Source organism: the organism of the source record quoted next, unplaced genomic scaffold, assembly GCF_019419815.1.
Source record: "Pyrus x bretschneideri cultivar Hongxiangsu unplaced genomic scaffold, Pyrus_bretschneideri_v1 Contig81, whole genome shotgun sequence".
Taxonomy (NCBI): domain Eukaryota; kingdom Viridiplantae; phylum Streptophyta; class Magnoliopsida; order Rosales; family Rosaceae; genus Pyrus; species Pyrus x bretschneideri.
In genome coordinates this window covers 31,097-45,152 of record NW_025999822.1, presented here as the reverse complement: position 1 = coordinate 45,152, position 14,056 = coordinate 31,097, and the positions used below count along the sequence as shown (strand labels likewise).

At 36.5% G+C, this 14,056-nt stretch overlaps 2 long non-coding RNA genes across 3 annotated transcripts; both read right to left on the bottom strand.

Moving 5' to 3' along the window:
* Window positions 1-981: 981 nt before the first annotated feature.
* On the bottom strand, window positions 982-1,555 carry LOC108866691. Of its 2 annotated transcripts, XR_007255200.1 has the most exons (3): window positions 1,444-1,555; window positions 1,196-1,286; window positions 982-1,068 (listed from the first exon to the last, which is right to left on the bottom strand). It is a non-coding gene; the product is annotated as an uncharacterized LOC108866691 (long non-coding RNA). The 2 variants fall into 2 exon arrangements; XR_007255199.1 differs by lacking the exon at window positions 982-1,068 and having other exon boundaries at window positions 1,097-1,286.
* A 2,443-nt stretch (window positions 1,556-3,998) lies between these two features.
* LOC125473292 lies at window positions 3,999-10,049 on the bottom strand. The gene is made up of 4 exons (XR_007255198.1): window positions 9,947-10,049; window positions 9,709-9,770; window positions 4,806-4,876; window positions 3,999-4,053 (listed from the first exon to the last, which is right to left on the bottom strand). It is a non-coding gene; the product is annotated as an uncharacterized LOC125473292 (long non-coding RNA).
* Between the last annotated feature and the right edge of the window lie 4,007 nt (window positions 10,050-14,056).

The following is a 14,056-nucleotide window of genomic DNA, read 5'->3' as shown; positions in this document are numbered from 1 at the left end:
AACTGAAACTAGATTCTTAATGGCAAGACTAAGACGCAACCAAAAAGTGAATATTTATTTATGTGCAGGATGAGAAGAAGTTTGTCGTAACGGGTTAATTTCGGCTTGATTATTTTCAGAATGCAACTTCAGCTGCAGATGTTGCCTAACTGAAATATTTTAAACATGGTTGGAACTTGGTAGAATATATCGAAAACTATATTTTTTAACTTTCCAAAACACGTTTGTTCTCGGCCTCCAGGACCTCATGTTCTTGTTCAGTTGCCCTTTCTTTCCGTATAGTTTCTGAATTTTATGTATAATGCAACTTGCAATGAGAGCTGAGGCTTTAGTTTTCCAATCTGTTACTACTCCAGAAAATAACCCAAAAAACCAGAGCTGACGTAGTATATTTTTGGCCGTTCTAGTATGAATTCAAACATGCGGTGCCAAAGTAGAGAAACATTTGCCCCATGCTAAAATCGACACCATCGACTCGACATCCACAATTTAGGTTTATTTTTGGTCATTCTCTCTCCTCACTCTCGCTCGTAGTTAGTCGAGGTGACGGGATGCGAATGTTCTTCCAAAAGCGCTTTTTGAGCAGTTATGGAGAGATCAAAACTCCATACCATGCTCAACTAGAAGACGTTCATCTCTTATTGTAATGGTGATTCTACTTCTCATGCCAAACCAAATCTATATTTCCGGCTAGTAATTCTGGTTGGTGTATTCCATTTACTTTAAACTACATATTAATAGAACTCTCGTTGTCAATTAAAATTCCATAAAACTACAATTTTAATTCTCTAATTAAAACTGAATATAATTAAAAATGATGGGCAATTTAACACAAATTTTGTTGTTTTTTAAAAGCATCATCCACATATAGTTTTTAACTAGTAATAGTGCCCGCGTGTTTAAAAATATATAAAATATATGTGCATTCATATTAGGTGTATTATTTACAATTGCATTTATACACATAATAATTTGTACCTGAAAGTTATATTGACTGTCGCTTCCCAATTTTTTGTTTTATTTGTGATGATGTACATGCTTGTGTGTTATGATTTGAGAAAATAGAAGCTGTTAGTACAAATAAATAAGAATGTTAAAGAAGAAGAACGATTTTTATAATTGGTAAAGAAATTGGGTAATTTTTGCAGTTTTTAAATAAATTTAATAATATACTACAAAGAAAACTGCAAGGTACCTATTATTTTGATCAGCAATCTTCTCCAAATAGTAACACTGGATGATGGCATAAACTGTCATAGCCTTCAAAAATGACAATTGGCAAAAACCTGTTTATATCGGAGATAAAATTTTAATGACATTCACAGGATAAAACCTGTTATTATTGTTCTAATATTATTGTAAAAACAAAAAAAAAACAAAAAAAAAAAAAAAAGAAAGAAGAAAAAGCATTGATTGCTTTCTTTGTAAATTGAATTTACATACCATATGAGAGGTTAATCTAGCTTTGATCGAGATTTGTAGTACATGCGGTGATGGTATACAGTTGATTGACTCATTTCAGATGAAGACAACTGTGAACATTTCTGAGCCAAAAGCTGTTGTGGAGTTTGTTAGAGAATTAGGCAATATATGTAAAAAGTTAAAAACTGAGAATTGTTCCAAGTGATGAACCATGGATATAAAGGAGTTTTATTTTATAGTGGAAAACAACATAAAACAATAAAAGAAAATCTTTACAAATTCGTTTGAATTTCCTATACCATATGTTACTGGGTTTTCAATTTTACACACCAATGTGCCTATCTTATTTGCAGCACGAAACCAACATTAACATATAAAAAAAGGTTGAGTGTTTACCTGCCAATGTAGCCATAGGAACGAACACTATAGCTCCAATTCAAAGGTCAAACCTTTCTGCAAATAAACCACTCTACATTTCACCAATTTATTCCATATCACCACGAAAACTAAGCAAACACAAACCCACATTACACAATTAACATTTAAAAGAAAATGCAGCTCGTCTTCTTGGAAATTTAAGCACCAATGCATAAAATTGTCCACTAATTCTTAGTTCTTCTATGCATTGCGGGATCATATGCTAACTTGCAATTGACGTTATAATTTGTGAATTTTATGTAAACGACCCTTAAGTTTATATCTTGACAGTTAAGACGTAAGAAAAGCTAAAATATATTTACTCTGATTGATCAAATTACTTAGTCTAATTCCCAAAATATGTAATGTACAACATGGTCATCTTTACACATGTATTATGGAACAAACCAAAACCAAATTAAGGAATTTTAATTTAAAAACAAAGGTAAAACATAAGGTACAAATTACACTAAAGTATGGACATTGCATCCAAAAAAAGAATGGATCATTTACTGTCAAGTTAATATTGTAATCTCTTATTACATTATTAAGGTCTTCTTCGTACTGCAAAGATAATAAACAAAGTTTAAGTCCACTAATCTTGAGGCCAAATAAGAAATAATATCATAATTAAAAACTAAAATAGCTGACAAATAATTTGATCAAAGTGAATAGAAGATGAGCTGACAATGCCATACCCTACGATCAATGATAATTTGATACAATGCCACGTGGAAATTGCTTAGCCCATCTACTGAAGACTAAATGTGTGAAAAAATAGGCTGCAAAAGAAGAGTAAATGAAGCATAAGTTGAAAAAGAATATTTGGTCACAAATGACCTTACTGTTAAAAGTAAATTATAAGAACTTACCATGGGTATTGATAGAAGCAGGAGACTGTTCATAAAGATTTGTCTATTACCAAAGAATTAGTGAAACACATGACTAAAATCAAATTCCTATCTACCCAAGTCTTTATACAACTAAAAAAGTTGGGAACATTTAATCATAACCTGGAAGAAGAATTCATTTGGTGATTTGATTCAAACCTGGCTGAAATCTTTGAGTCTTCTTATGATTTCAAACGTCTCCAAACCACCTGATGTTTCAAAAAAACATCAAGCCCAATAAATACTACTCACACAACAAAAATTAATAAATATAAAAACCGAATTTGTTCAAATCAACACAAAAAACCAAAAACTCATAGGAGCTTCCGTCTGAGAATCTCAAACTCTAACCATTTCAAAAAAAGTTCTTCGCATTTCCTCAAATACGTGCTAAACTCTCTCCTACTGCTCAAAATCCAAATGAGTACTTAAGATATACAGAACCACATTTAAGTTAAAGCTATACTGCACTAAATGACATTCAAAACCACAAACACCAAAACAAAGATGAATTCAACACCTTGAATGTGTAATACTCATATCTAAATCCAATTTGAAACATAATTTTCGCCCTTAAATGTTTTTCAACAAATGAACAATCAATTTAGGAAAGCAACTACAATGCAACTGAAGAGCTGTTCGACTTAGCTCCATTTTGTATGGCCAAAAGCTTGAAAAACAGCTTAGAAGCACAATTCCAAATATTACCAAAAGCAAGCATCTTTGGGGTAAAGAGCCCACTTTCCCAAACAGAGCTTTAAGTTCATGCCACATGATTCGAATTAATTTATCACTAATATAAGTTCTAAAATGGTAAAAAAATGAGGAAATACACCTATCACCCTGTTCACTGTGATCTTTGAAATCCAAGTTCCACTACGTAACCCTCTACGTAGCTGCGTAACTTCCAGTGACGAACACGGTTTCAGGATATATAAACTTCAGAACTTAATTCATTCTATAAAATAGAATAAAAAAGTTGATTTACACTTGTAAGGCATGCTTCAATGTTGATATAAAGTTGAGTCAGTTGATTTGTGACCACCAACTGTAAACGAAAAATGTAAATGCTAAGTTAGTTTACATGTTTAAATCTTTTGGTAAATGCTAAGTTATGTTATTATGTATGATGGCATGCCAAAGACCAAATAAAAAAAATAACAGTAAAGAGTTAAAACTCAAAGTTGAAATACCATCTTCAATGTACCATCATATGCTAGCATTTAAAGTTGAATTGTTAAAATTTAAATCCTATGATCAACTCACCTGTCTTAATCTTTTCTGGAGGAATAAACAGAACGTTTCTTCTACTCTTCTTTAACCACTGCACTAAAAAAAACATTAATGTTTAAATATTAAAATTGAAGATCTTAAATTCATAAGTTAAAAACTTAAAAGCTAGTTAAAATAAACATCCATCACAACAATAGCACGGAAATTAAGTTGTTTTATTTCTGAGCATTTTTTTGGCAATCAAACGGAGGAAATCTGTGTTAAACTAAACAGGCAATGGTTGTTAAATTTAGTTCTTTAAATTTATAATTTTTTTAACATGTGAGTTGATCCGTACTTTTTAATTTGGTTTGGAAATGGGGTAAGATCATGTTGGTTTAAAACAATTGTTAACATGTTATGGTGGAATATATTATACCAAGGATTAAACAAATAGTTGTCATTTATTTCTTGCAATGCATTCACTGTTAATGAATAGTGACATCAAATTGATAAGTTTGTAGTTACATAGGAAAAAACACTAATAGGTATTATGCACATAAGTAATCAACCAAAACCTCTTTCCACATCAACTAATCAACAGATTTAACTGTAAAAAAAAAAAAACAAAAAAATTGATTCGAAAAACCTCTGTAACTATTGTAATTTTCAGTTTCTAACTCATTCTTTTGATCAATATCATCTGAATCAGTGTAATTTCGTCAAATTCTAATCCATATGATCACTTGTGTGCCTAAAAACTAATCGACTCTTAACAGCAACACAAAAAAAAAACTTGGAAAAACGAAGTTGTGTGCCTAAAGGCTTTGTTTTAAAAGACAGAGAAGTGCATAAGAACTTTACCTTAGGAATTTTCCCAACTCCGCTCAACCTTTTTACCCACCCTAAAAAATACTTCAAATCCGATCCACCTACTAAAACACACCCAAAAAAAAAAAAAAATTTAGCAAACTAATAAACTTAATTATATATGATCATTTCACCACATATTTCAAATTAATTGGTCAAAAAATTAATTAATTAAAATGAGTTTAAAATAAATATAAAAACCAATAATAATTGTGATTGTCCACTTTCTGCTCCCTGGGCTTTCCACTTGGAGTTCAAGATAGCACGAAACCACTAAAAAAAAACTATTCAATTTATGAGACCAGAGAACAAAACCAAGCAAACACCACCAATGCAACAGAAACAATACAGTAAAACAGAGTTTTAGAGAGAAAAAAAAAAGTGGACTTTAATTTTACATCGATTGTGACATCCCGTCCCGAAACTATCGAAACGCATAGGTGAAATGACCCTTTTACCCCTAGTTTGTTTTGTTATGTTGTTTGGTTGTTTGTGTGGTGTTGGCAAGTGTTGGGCCACACACACACACACTGTCTCACTCTCCCTTTCCCTCTGTCATTTTCTCTGTGTCTCTCTCTCTCCCAAGTCCTCATTCCTTCTTCTTCTTCCTTCAAACGTACGGACACACACCAAGAACCATCAAACTGTAACAGATCGGGGAAACCAAGGGCACAATCGTGATCGTGAGGTCGAGGGGAGCACGGTCATACCATTTTCAGGGAAGAACTTCGACGTTTTCACGTCGATTTCACAAGCTCCGTTTGGGGTACTATTCATGCAAACTTATTTCACCATGCTTTTGGACTTTTGAAGCTCATAGGTGTCTTAGTGAGGTCCCAAGGAGCCTCGTAGTGCTTCGTTGGAAGTGTTTTGACGTCGGGATAGCTTGGTTCGAAGTTGGCCGGTTTTTGAGTTTGGAGACAGGTATGATTCCGTGACTTTTAGGCTTTAAAAGTGGTCTAACGTTGTTCTACTAGTCCTAAGCTTCATTTTGGTATAAAAATCATGAAAAACGGTTGAGAAACGAGTGAGAAAACACGATTTGCAGGTTTTTCGGCGACGGCGCCGGAGTCTCGCCGGAGAAGGTGACGGAATATTCCGTCAGAATTCTGACGGAATATTCCTCACGCCGTTAAGGGAATCTGTCAAAACTGACGGAATATTCCTAACGGCGTCAGTTGACGTCGTCCGTGTGCACCGCACGTGCCTGCGCGTGGCCGACGCGTGTGGCCGTGCCTTGGCCGGCGAGTGGTGGCGCGTGCGGCGGTGGAAAATTTTTCTAAAAATATGGTTGTGATCCCGAGGTTGTGTAGAGCACGTTGGTATATTCAATTGTCCATTTTGAGCAATGTATGAGAAGTTATTACGAAAGGAAGGTTATGTGCTTTAAAATTAACGTTTTTATAGTATTTTCGCATATAGGTGACACGTATCCCGAGAACGAGCGTGCTCATGCGAGACAGGGGGGCTACGACCCTTCCGCATACCAGTGAGTGGGCTTTTGGTTTTCCGTATATACCTATATACATTTATATTCCCAGAAATTGTTTAAAAAGGGTCATTTGTTTATGCCATGCACCATATCCTTGTTGTTTATGCATTATCATATGCATTAGTAGTGGCATACATATAAATATTTATATTTGGTGCTGTGGAGGCGCAGGTAAGTGCCAAGTAAGCGTTATTTAACCTTTGCATTAAATGGTGATTAGAGGTGCTTAGAGAGCTCATAACCTGCACCCCCGGTGTTAGTGCTCCCGCCCAGAGTAGGGCACAGTCCTTCGCGTGTTGTTCACCTCCCGCACCATACGCTCAGCTTGGATCCAAGTTAGGTGCACAGTCCTGTCGTACAGACCACTTTAGGTGGTTCCGACTCGTAGGTGACCCGCGATTATTCGCACAGCCTTCACGTGATCGTAGCACGAGAGCGTTTATATGTATTACACCCAGGCCTGTCGTACAGACCACTATAGGCGGTTCCGACTCGTGGGCAGGTTTAATTATTGAGATTGAGATTGGAGCTCTAGATTCAGCCGTACAGGTCACTTTAGATGACTCCGGCTGCCAGTGATATGTTATTGATGTGATTTATACCTGAGCACTTGCATATCATTATGAGGCTTTAAGATTGGCGTACCCTTGAGCATGATTGGCATATTTATACATACGTATACATGTTTATTTTCTGGGAAGTATACAGGTTTTACGGCGAGGGGTTAGAATGTATTTTATTAAATGGTTTTCAAAGAGCTTTGTTTTTGCCCACTCACGTTTTTGTTTTGCGCCCCTCCAGGTTCTAGTTGCTTAGCGGGTTCGGTGGTTTTCCCAGAGGGCGTCTCGGCATTTCTAACAGACACTTACCAGTGTAGGGTTACCTTCGGGTGTACTACTGTCGTATCAATTTCTTTGGACTGTTGTAGTCTTTATGCTCTGAATTCAGTGTCTTACCTACGCTAGCACTTAATTTATCACATTATATATGCTAGTTTTTAAATTATTCGTACTTTTATATTATTTCTTTTAGCTTCCGCACTGTGCACATGGCTACGTCACTTCCACGTGACGGCCAGCATGCCCTGATCTCGGTCGGGGTGTGTTAGTTTGGTATCAGAGCATAAAGACTACAGCAGTCCAAAGAAATTGATACGACAGTAGTACACCCGAAGGTGACCCTACACTGGTGAGTGTCTGTCAGAAATGCCGAGACGCCCTCTGGGAAAACCACCGAACCCGCTAAGCAACTAGAACCTGGAGGGGCGCAAAACAAAAGCGTGAGTGGGCAAAAACAAAGCTCTTTGAAAACCATTTAATAAAATACATTCTAACCCCTCGCCGTAAAACCTGTATACTTCCCATAAAATAAACATGTATACGTATGTATAAATATGCCAATCATGCTCAAGGGTATGCCAATCTTAAAGCCTCATAATGATATGCAAGTGCTCAGGTATAAATCACATCAATAACATATCACTGGCAACCGGAGTCACCTAAAGTGACCTGTACGGCTGAATCTAGAGCTCCAATCTCAATCTCAATAATTAAACCTGCCCACGAGTCGGAACCGCCTATAGTGGTCTGTACGACAGGCCTGGGTGTAATACATATAAACGTTCTCGTGCTACGATCACGTGAAGGCTGTGCGAATAATCGCAGGTCACCTACAAGTCGGAACCACCTAAAGTGGTCTGTACGACAGGACTGTGCACCTAACTTGGATCCAAGCTGAGCGTATGGTGCGGGAGGTGAACAACACGTGAAGGACTGTGCCCTACTCTGGGCGGGAGCACTAACACCGGGGGTGCAGGTTATGAGCTCTCTAAGCACCTCTAATCACCATTTAATGCAAAGGTTAAATAATGCTTACCTGGCACTTACCTGCGCCTCCACAGCACCAAATATAAATATTTATATGTATGCCACTACTAATGCATATGATAATGCATAAACAACAAGGATATGGTGCATGGCATAAACAAATGACCCTTTTAAAACAATTTCTGGGAATATAAATGTATATAGGTATATACGGAAAACCAAAAGCCCACTCACTGGTATGCGGAAGGGTCGTAGCCCCCCTGTCTCGCGTGAGCACGCTCGTTCTCGGGATACGTGTCACCTATATGCGAAAATACTATAAAAACGTTAATTTTAAAGCACATAACCTTCCTTTCGTAATAACTTCTCATACATTGCTCAAAATGGACAATTGAATATACCAACGTGCTCTACACAACCTCGGGATCACAACCATATTTTTAGAAAAATTTTCCACCGCCGCACGCGCCACCACGCGCCGGCCAAGGCACGGCCACACGCGCCGGCCACGCGCAGGCACGTGCGGTGCACACAGACGACGTCAACTGACGCCGTTAGGAATATTCCGTCAGTTTTGACAGATTTCGTTAACGGCGTCAGGAATATTCCGTCAGAATTCTGACGGAATATTCCGTCACCTTCTCCGGCGAGACTCCGGCACCGTCGCCGAAAAACCTGCAAATCGTGTTTTCTCGCTCGTTTCTCAACCGTTTTTCATGATTTTTATACCAAAATGAAGCTTAGGACTAGTAGAACAACGTTAGACCACTTTTAAAGCCTAAAAGTCACAGAATCATACTTGTCTCCAAACTCAAAAACCGGCCAACTTCGAACCAAGCTATCCCGACGTCGAAACACTTCCAACGAAGCACTCCGAGGCTCCTTGGGACCTCACTAAGACACCTATGAGCTTCAAAAGTCCAAAAACATGGTGAAATAAGTTTGCATGAATAGTACCCCAAACGGAGCTTGTGAAATCGACGTGAAAACGTCGAAGTTCTTACCTGAAAATGGTATAACCGTGCTCCCCTCGACCTCACGATCACAACTGTGCCCTTGGTTTCCCCGATTTGTTACAGTTTAATGGTTCTTGGTGTGTGTCCGTACGTTTGAAGGAAGAAGAAGAAGAAATGAGGACTTGGGAGAGAGAAAGAGACAGAGAAAATGACAGAGGGAGAGGGAGAGTGAGACAGTGTGTGTGTGTGTGGCCCAACACTTGCCAACACCACACAAACAACCAAACAACCAAACAACATAACAAAACAAACTAAGGGTAAAAGGGTCATTTCACCTATGCGTTTCGATAGTTTCGGGACGGGATGTCGTGAGTTCCCAAAAACAAAACCGTGAGGGAATGGTAAGCCCAAAGCGGACAATATCGTGCTACGGTGGTGGAGCGGGCCCGGGAAGTGGTCCGCCCCGGGCCGGGATGTGACATCGATCGAGCAATCGATCTAGATGAAAACCCTAAATCTCGAAGACCAAGATTTCCTAAAACGAAAATTCGAATTAGATGGAACAGCCACACACAAATCATCGAAAAAAAAGAAGAAAAGTTTTGAAGAAAAAACTCAGAGACCTTAATCAGAAGGGGTTTGCAAGGTTGTACACAAAAACCCTAAAATTCGCACACCAATTTTCCTGAAACAAAAAAACCCAATCAGATCAAACAACCACACTGAAAACATCAAAAAAAAAAAAAAAAAAAAAAGGAAACAATCAGTGCAAAATTCAAAGACTTTAATTTTACAGCGATCGATCTGCAAATTTCTTCCCAATCAAAGAAAAGACAAAAAAAATATAAGCAGAGAAACCACCTGAAACAGTGCAATCACCCGGAAAAGAAACTCTTCATATGACACACGATCGACGCAGAGAGAGAAGCAAGGAAACACGAAGGATTGACGCAGAGAGAGAAGCACGGAAACAGAGAGGAAGAGAAAGGGAAAAGCGACGGAAGAAAATGGAAGAGATTTAAGTAAGGAAACACGAAGATCGAACAGGGAGAAAAGCAGAGAGAAACAGAGAGCAGGCGAAAGGGAAAAGCAACGGAAGAAAATGAGCGAGGGTTCGAGCACCTTCCCATATGTAGACTCACTCTACCAAGGGGTAAAATCGCCAATTCATGTAGAATCTTTTAAAGGGCTGAAAACCATGCGTTAGATCAGAGGCAAAACCGGATTGGCAACAGTGCCAATCCGCTGAGCTTTAGTATATAAAATATAGAATGTCTTCAATTTAAAACTAAATAAATAAAAGATAAAAATAATAAAAATAATAAAAAAAATCTTTGTCTACTCTCTTCCTGCTCTCACATTCTCTCACACTCTCTTACTCTCTCCATCCATTTAAAAAATAAAAATTAAAAATGTTCACACACACTTCGTCTTTGGACATTACTATTTATCAAGATGAGAAGAAACTTTTTATCCTATAAACAATTTTTTATCAAAGCAAATTAAAGTCAGAATTTAATGGTCCGAAGAGGGTGAAGAGGTTTTAAATATTCGGACTGGGCTATTTATCAAGATGAGAAGAAACTTTTTATCATGTAAACAATTTTTTATCAAAACAAATTAAAGTTAGAATTTAACGGTCCGAAGAGGGTGAAGAGGTTTTAAATATTCGGACTGGGCTATTTATCAAGATGAGAAGAAACTTTTTATCATGTAAACAATTTTTTATCAAAACAAATTAAAGTTAGAATTTAACGGTCCGAAGAGGGTGAAGAGGTTTTAAATATTCGGACTGGGCTGGAAGAAGGTAGGTGGAAGTCAAATTTAATAATCATATGGAAACTACTAGTGAATTGTATTTTGGGCTTAAACCCAATTACCATATTTCATTCAGATTTTCTTGCTGGACCTATAACTGTTATGTATGGCCTTTTTTGAATTTGTTGGGCTAAATGCCATAATTATGTAGTTTTTTCTTAGTTGATTCATGTGTAGAATTCGATCTTGAGATTTCTTTCAATACTAAGAAATAAACCAATAAATACTTTCATTCTACTCTTGTGTCGTAAACTTTACTAGCTACGCTAGAAACCAAGAAGAATGTGGATATGAGTGGATATTATCTACTATCCATGCTTATTAGTACTTCACGGGTTCTTCCATGCTTACACTCTTTGATGTCATCAAGTTTCAGCAAGCAAAGTACATCCATGTGTCAAAGGCTGCAACATCTGCCCTAACTAGCAACTGCTAGGCTGCTTTGGGTGGTCCTTTGTTTAATCTGCAGTCGGCCTTTTCCTTATCTTCATATCTTCATAGGTGTTGGTGCAAGTGTGTTGGGGTTGTGTTATTTGCAAGTAACTTAAGTAAGTTTGTAAATATCAGATCATTTGACACAATCAAATATATAATATACAAACAACTTTTTGTTTTTATTTTTTTTCCGCTAATATTATTGGCTACAATAGTAACATGTATTTAATACAATCATTATCTGACGATCAGATGTAATTCATGTGAATATATACATATATAATCAAGAGACCATATCAAACTATTAAAATGATTATTGTATTAAATACATATAAATATTATAGTTAAGTCGAAAAACAACCCACACTCGGTTTAAATAATTAGTGACACTTGCAGTTTGTTTGTACCCGTCACAACATGGTGGGGTATTACGAAGTGAAAAGAACTTGATGAGTAGAGGAGAGGATCTCCTGAACCTCTATGGGTGTTCTGTTTGTTGTGTCTTCCTCCCACTACACATCTATATTTCCTTCGGGTTTTAAAAAGCCCACTACTTTGGTAACGATAATGATAGACAACCAATTGGGTAAAATGTAGTTGGACAATCCAAAAGAGAATTAGGGTTTGTTTGACAAGTACTTTTAAATCATTAGAAACTTTTTTAGAAAAAATATTTTTAGATTCTAAAAACACTTGAATTACTTTCTACTAAAAACACTTGAAGTGCTTCATGCTAAAAAAGTACCAGTTATGTACTTCGAGTGTTTTTCTAGAATTAACTTGCATTTTACTAAAGTTTGGTTCCAAAAACATTTTATTTGAAAATATTTTCAATATTTTAAAAGCACTTATGAAAATGGTCCTCAAAAGAGTGAAAGTGATCCTTAATTTGTATGCAATGGTCCCATATGCATGGCAAGAAGGCGACCATGCCGAGTAGGTTGGTTTTGTGGTTGTGTCAAATCAACTTTGCAATTTTGGCTTCTTGTCCGCAAAGCAAGCCTTTGGAAGCCTCATTCCTACATTATATATACTTCTCGGTTCTCACATCATGAACAATTCTTCTTTCGCTGTACTTACCACCCTACTTTAATCAGTAGCACAATTATAATTTGCCTCACGAACCAAATACCAAACAGCAAATAGGCGCCTTTCAAGTAGTTATCTGTTATCATCATGCAATTATACTACTGCCATTGTTAGTAGCATAAGTTACCCACTCTTCCAAATCCACTTCATCAATAAAGTCATGTCCCACCTTGTTGCTTTCAGGATTATAAACTAAGTGATCAGAGAAATTACTCTTTGGTATCAGATTTTTTTTTTCTTTGGTTTGAAATCAGCAAATAGGCTAGCCCTAGCATGGGAAAATTGCGCAATCATGGCACTGCCACAATGGCTGAGCCAGAATTCTTTGTGAGAGAGGACTTTTCATTATGTATTGAGAAAAAATTGTGAACTTGTAATATGAGCAATTGAAATAATCTTCACAAAATTAAAGATCCGCTAAATTTAATAGAGAGAATCAAAGAAAGTGTATAATACAACTAAGTAGGATGTAGAGACCAGGGTAACTACTAAAAAATGTGAAACTATATGAACAAAAATACAAAGAAATTTGGTTTGAATCGTTTGACATAAAAAAAAAAAAAAAAAAAAGGGAGGGCAAAGAGAAGGATTGCAAATAATAGTTGATTAGGTTGCTTTAGAAATAACATTAAAGTCGATTTTAAAACCTCATTCTTGAGTTTCAAGAAACCACAAAGCCAATGTAAACAAAACTGTTAGAAAAATATAAGCTATGATGTTGTTTGACTTAACTTATTCACAAGGATAATTCATATTCTTTTCATGTCGCTAGAAATTTTTTTACACAGTTGTTAGGATGGACCCGAAACCACTCTAGTCCCTTAGTGGACCGCCATGCACTGCCGGCTGCCACCATTCAGAGTTAACAATATTAGGGTTAGGGTTGTCGAATTAGGGTTATGGTTTAGGAAAATGTGTAAACATAAGGTGCTATATATCTATAGTATGAGTTTTTCTCTTTTTAGCATTATTCATGGGTGAGTACGTAGATAAAAGCATCGATCATGTAAGAAGAGCTGAGAGAGAAATCAGAATGCAAAACAGCCACCTTGGTGGAACATGCGCTTCAAATAACTGCTTACCATAATCCCCCCTTATTTTTTTTCTTGAAGAACAAAGTCCCACAGGTTTTAGGGGTTTTTGGCTATTTTGACTTCTCAAACTAAAGAAAATTAAATCATGCTCATTGCATGTAAGAATAAATTTGATCTTTAAAGAATCGAGGAAGATGAAGTTATCGTTGATTTCAATAGTAAGTTTCTGCTCTCAATATACATAACACATAATTGGCTTAAGCTTATGGATGCCCAATATGTATGTATAACAGTGTGAACTTACTTATAGAGCAAACCGAAGTTATTCGCTCCTACTTATCTGGACAAACTTAACGATAATAATGTTAAGCTTCAATTAACAACAAGTTCTGCTAACCTTCATTTACTCAAACACAATAAGTAATATATTAATAATTCAACAAATTGCTTAGTCGAAGTACAATTTGATTTACAAGTATCAAAATGAATTACAACTTCACTAGAGACACGGTCAATTGGGACAAAACAAAGCCAAAATTGTTTGATTCTACTTATCCACATAATGTATAACATGATCATCATTCAACCAATTGCT